The 5,594-nt window shown below is 43.3% G+C and overlaps 1 protein-coding gene across 10 annotated transcripts in view; it reads left to right on the top strand.

Annotated features, from left to right (window-relative positions):
- The first annotated feature begins 232 nt into the window (after positions 1-232).
- Positions 233-5,594, top strand: part of LOC127928899 (intermembrane lipid transfer protein VPS13B-like) — a 74,893-nt gene continuing 69,531 nt past the window's right edge. For all 10 annotated transcript variants that reach the window (XM_052516489.1, XM_052516492.1, XM_052516493.1 and 7 more), the window contains exon 1: positions 233-365. The gene's annotated coding sequence lies outside the window, so the exon portion shown is untranslated. The remainder of the gene's footprint in view (positions 366-5,594) is intronic.

Below are 5,594 nucleotides of genomic sequence, written 5' to 3'. Positions count from 1 at the left end.
GTGTGTGTGTGTGTCAGGGCCCTCTCAGACTTCCTGACCCCACTCCTAATGTGTGTCAGGCATAAATACTGTATGTTAATGTTTGTCTCTTCTCTCCTTCCTCCCCCTCCTTCTCTCTCCTCCCTCTACTCCTCCTCCTCTCCCCCCTTCCCCTTCCTCCTCTCCTTCCCCTCTCCCCCTCCCCTTCTCCCCTCTCCTCCTCTCTCCCAGCTCCTTCATATCTGTATAGAGGGCTGGGGTAACTGGCGTTGGTCTGAGGCCTTCAGTGTGGACAACGGGGGACTCTGTTAAGGACTATCCAATATAAAGGACGGACTGCGTCGCTCATCATCAAGGTGTTGCAGCTCAACGGTGTCCAGAAACAGGTATTCAATTCAAGAAATCTTTATTGTTCCCAAAAGGCAATTCATGTGCAACCCATCCTCCTGTCGTGCCATTCTGTTTGTCTTTGTCCTCAGTTTACTGTGGTAGTTTAAACCCCTCTAACTAACTAACTAACTAACTAACTAACTAACTAACTAACGAACTAACGAACGAACTAACGAACTAACTAACTAACTAGCAGCTGAACACTAGTCTACACCTTCACTATCGGTTTACTGTGTTAGTCTAAACCCCTCTAACTAACTAACTAACTAACTAACTAACTAACTAACTAGCAGGTGAACACTAGTCTACACCTCCACTATCAGTTTACTGTGTTAGTTTAAACCCCTCTAACTAACTAACTAACTAACTAACTAACTAACTAGCAGCTGAACACTAGTCTACACCTTCACTATCAGTGTGCTGTGTTAGTTTAAACCCCTCTAACTAACTAACTAACTAACTAACTAACTAGCAGGTGAACACTAGTCTACACCTCCACTATCAGTTTACTGTGTTAGTTTAAACCCCTCTATCTAACTAACTAACTAACTAACTAACTAACTAACTAGCAGCTGAACACTAGTCTACACCTTCACTATCAGTTTACTGTGTTAGTTTAAACCCCTCTAACTAACTAACTAACTAACTAACTAACTAACTAACTAACTAACTAGCAGCTGAACACTAGTCTACACCTTCACTATCAGTTTACTGTGTTAGTTTAAACCCCTCTAACTAACTAACTAACTAACTAACTAACTAACTAACTAACTAACTAACTAGCAGCTGAACACTAGTCTACACATTCACTATTAGTTTACTGTTTTAGTTTAAACCACTCTAACTAACTAACTAACTAACTAGCAGGTGAACACTAGTCTACACCTCCACTATCAGTTTACTGTGTTAGTTTAAACCCCTCTAACTAACTAACTAACTAGCAGCTGAACACTAGTCTACACCTCCACTATCAGTTTACTGTGTTAGTTTAAACCACTCTAACTAACTAACTAACTAACTAACTAGCAGGTGAACACTAGTCTACACCTCCACTATCAGTTTACTGTGTTAGTTTAAACCCCTCTAACTAACTAACTAACTAGCAGCTGAACACTAGTCTACACCTCCACTATCAGTTTACTGTGTTAGTTAGTTAGTTAGAGGGGTTTAAACTAACACAGTAAACTGATAGTGGAGGTGTAGACTAGTGTTCAGCTGCTAGTTAGTTAGTTAGTTAGTTAAGTTAGTTAGAGGGGTTTAAACTAACTAGCAGCTGAACACTAGTCTACACCTTCACTATCAGTTTACTGTGTTAGTTTAAACCCCTCTAACTAACTAACTAACTAACTAACTAACTAACTAACTAACTAACTAACTAGCAGCTGAACACTAGTCTACACCTTCACTATCAGTTTACTGTGTTAGTTTAAACCCCTCTAACTAACTAACTAACTAACTAACTAACTAACTAACTAGCAGGTAAACACTAGTCTACACCTCCACTATCGGTTTGATCCATACTGGTATTCAGTAACTCTATATGGGTGCAGAAACAGGTCCTGGACATCACAGGACGCTGGCTGAGCTCCCTACCCATCACTTCCTGTTGTGACTGGGTCCATTTAACTCTTTAGTCACCACTCATTCACTAGCAGCTGAATGACACACCTTTACCTTATCAAGAGACAGCTGAATGACACACCTTATCAAGAGACAGCTGAATGACACACCTTATCAAGAGACGGCTGAATGACACACCTTTACCTTATCAAGAGACAGCTGAATGACACACCTTTACCTTATCAAGGGACAGCTGAATGACACACCTTTACCTTATCAAGAGACAGCTGAATGACACACCTTATCAAGAGACAGCTGAATGACACACCTTTACCTTATCAAGAGACAGCTGAATGACACACCTTATCAAGAGACAGCTGAATGACACACCTTTACCTTATCAAGAGACAGCTGAATGACACACCTTATCAAGAGACAGCTGAATGACACACCTTTACCTTATCAAGAGACAGCTGAATGACACACCTTATCAAGAGACAGCTGAATGACACACCTTTACCTTATCAAGAGGCAGCTGAATGACACACCTTTATCTTATAAAGAGACAGCTGAATGACACACCTTTACCTTATCAAGAGACAGCTGAATGACACACCTTATCAAGAGACAGCTGAATGACACACCTTATCAAGAGACAGCTGAATGACACACCTTTACCTTATCAAGAGACAGCTGAATGACACACCTTTACCTTATCAAGAGACAGCTGAATGACACACCTTTACCTTATCAAGAGACAGCTGAATGACACACCTTATCAAGAGACAGCTGAATGACACACCTTTACCTTATCAAGAGACAGCTGAATGACACACCTTATCAAGAGACAGCTGAATGACACACCTTTACCTTATCAAGAGACAGCTGAATGACACACCTTTACCTTATCAAGAGACAGCTGAATGACACACCTTTACCTTATCAAGAGACAGCTGAATGACACACCTTTACCTTATCAAGAGACAGCTGAATGACACACCTTATCAAGAGACAGCTGAATGACACACCTTTACCTTATCAAGGGACAGCTGAATGACACACCTTATCAAGAGACAGCTGAATGACACACCTTTACCTTATCAAGAGACAGCTGAATGACACACCTTATCAAGAGACGGCTGAATGACACACCTTTACCTTATCAAGAGACAGCTGAATGACACACCTTATCAAGAGACGGCTGAATGACACACCTTTACCTTATCAAGAGACAGCTGAATGACACACCTTTACCTTATCAAGGGACAGCTGAATGACACACCTTATCAAGAGACGGCTGAATGACACACCTTTACCTTATCAAGAGACGGCTGAATGACACACCTTTACCTTATCAAGAGACAGCTGAATGACACACCTTATCAAGAGACGGCTGAATGACACACCTTTACCTTATCAAGAGACAGCTGAATGACACACCTTTACCTTATCAAGAGACAGCTGAATGACACACCTTTACCTTATCAAGAGACAGCTGAATGACACACCTTTACCTTATCAAGAGACAGCTGAATGACACACCTTATCAAGAGACAGCTGAATGACACACCTTTACCTTATCAAGAGACAGCTGAATGACACACCTTTACCTTATCAAGGGACAGCTGAATGACACACCTTATCAAGAGACAGCTGAATGACACACCTTTACCTTATCAAGAGACAGCTGAATGACACACCTTTACCTATAAATGACCCCATTTCATCTGGAGTTAACCCTTAACCTCTGATGACCTTCTACTGTGTGTGTGATGCTTGATGGTTCGAGAACTACATCCTGTCTGTTGTTACAACGGGAACACTAGTCTGAGAACTACATCCTGTCTGTTGTTACAACGGGAACACTAGTCTGAGAACTACATCCTGTTTCCTATCCAGTTAGTGGAGTCGTCACCACAGACAGACAGGAAGTGATCCTGTTAGTGGAGTCGTCACCACAGACAGACAGGAAGTGATCCAGTTAGTGGAGTTGTCACCACAGACAGACAGGAAGTGATCCAGTTAGTGGAGTTGTCACCACAGACAGACAGGAAGTGATCCAGGTAGTGGAGTCGTCACCACAGACAGACAGGAAGTGATCCAGGTTGTGGAGTCGTCACCATAGACAGACAGGAAGTGATCCAGGTAGTGGAGTCGTCACCACAGACAGACAGGAAGTGATCCAGGTAGTGGAGTCGTCACCACAGACAGACAGGAAGTGATCCTGGTAGTGGAGTCGTCACCACAGACAGACAGGAAGTGATCCAGTTAGTGGAGTCGTCACCACAGACAGACAGGAAGTGATCCAGGTTGTGGAGTCGTCACCACAGACAGACAGGAAGTGATCCAGGTAGTGGAGTCGTCACCACAGACAGACAGGAAGTGATCCAGGTAGTGGAGTCGTCACCACAGACAGACAGGAAGTGATCCAGGTAGTGGAGTCGTCACCACAGACAGACAGGAAGTGATCCTGTTAGTGGAGTCGTCTCCACATAAACAGAACAGGAAGTGATCCTGTTAGTGGAGTCGTCTCCACATAAACAGAACAGGAAGTGATCCTGTTAGTGGAGTCGTCTCCACAGAAACAGAACAGGAAGTGATCCTGTTAGTAAGAGTCGTCTCCACAGAAACAGAACAGGAAGTGATCCTGTTAGTGGAGTCGTCTCCACATAAACAGAACAGGAAGTGATCCTGTTAGTGGAGTCGTCTCCACAGAAACAGAACAGGAAGTGATCCTGTTAGTGGAGTCGTCTCCACAGAAACAGAACAGGAAGTGATCCTGTTAGTGGAGTCGTCTCCACAGAAACAGAACAGGAAGTGATCCTGTTAGTGGAGTCGTCTCCACAGAAACAGAACAGGAAGTGATCCTGTTAGTGGAGTCGTCTCCACAGAAACAGAACAGGAAGTGATCCTGTTAGTGGAGTCGTCTCCACAGAAACAGAACAGGAAGTGATCCTGTTAGTGGAGTCGTCTCCACATAAACAGAACAGGAAGTGATCCTGTTAGTAAGAGTCGTCTTCACAGAAACAGAACAGGAAATGTACAAGACTTTAAATTGATCCGTGTTCAAGAAATGTTACATAAAACATCACATTTTTTTTTATTTTTTTTTTACAACAGCTGAATAAACGTACCAAAAACCGTGGTTGACTTGGAACAAACATTTAATTCCCCACAAATCTTGAGATGCCTTCTCTGAAATGTGGGGACGCTTTGTTTTGTAAACACTGTCAAGTGTCACACGTCTCTCGTTCTGGCCTGCAGACAAAACAGAACGGCTACATTCTTATCTGCTCCGCTCAGACATCTTGTTCTCGTTGGCTCCAACGACATGTAAGTCCTGGTCACATCCAATCCCCCAACAAACTGCCGGGAGACTGTGACAGCTCCTTACAGCAATGGGAGATGTCTCGTGTGTGTGTGTGTGTGTGTGTGTGTGTGTGTGTGTGTGTGTGTGTGTGTGTGTGTGTGTGTGTGTGTGTGTGTGTGTGTGTGTGTGTGTGTGTGTGTGTGTGTGTGTGTGTGTGTGTGTGTGTGTGTGTGTGTGTGTGTGTGTGTGTGTGTGTGTGATTACATGATGGAGAGCCTGTGAGAAGGGCTATAAAGAGATGATTGATGAGCTGGAGAATTCTCTCTCTTTAGAGACCAATCCCTCTGCTCACCAC

This window comes from Oncorhynchus keta, unplaced genomic scaffold (assembly GCF_023373465.1).
Source record: "Oncorhynchus keta strain PuntledgeMale-10-30-2019 unplaced genomic scaffold, Oket_V2 Un_scaffold_4810_pilon_pilon, whole genome shotgun sequence".
Lineage (NCBI taxonomy): Eukaryota > Metazoa > Chordata > Actinopteri > Salmoniformes > Salmonidae > Oncorhynchus > Oncorhynchus keta.
Note: the sequence above shows the minus strand (reverse complement) of the source record. Positions and strands in the feature narration are given on the sequence as shown.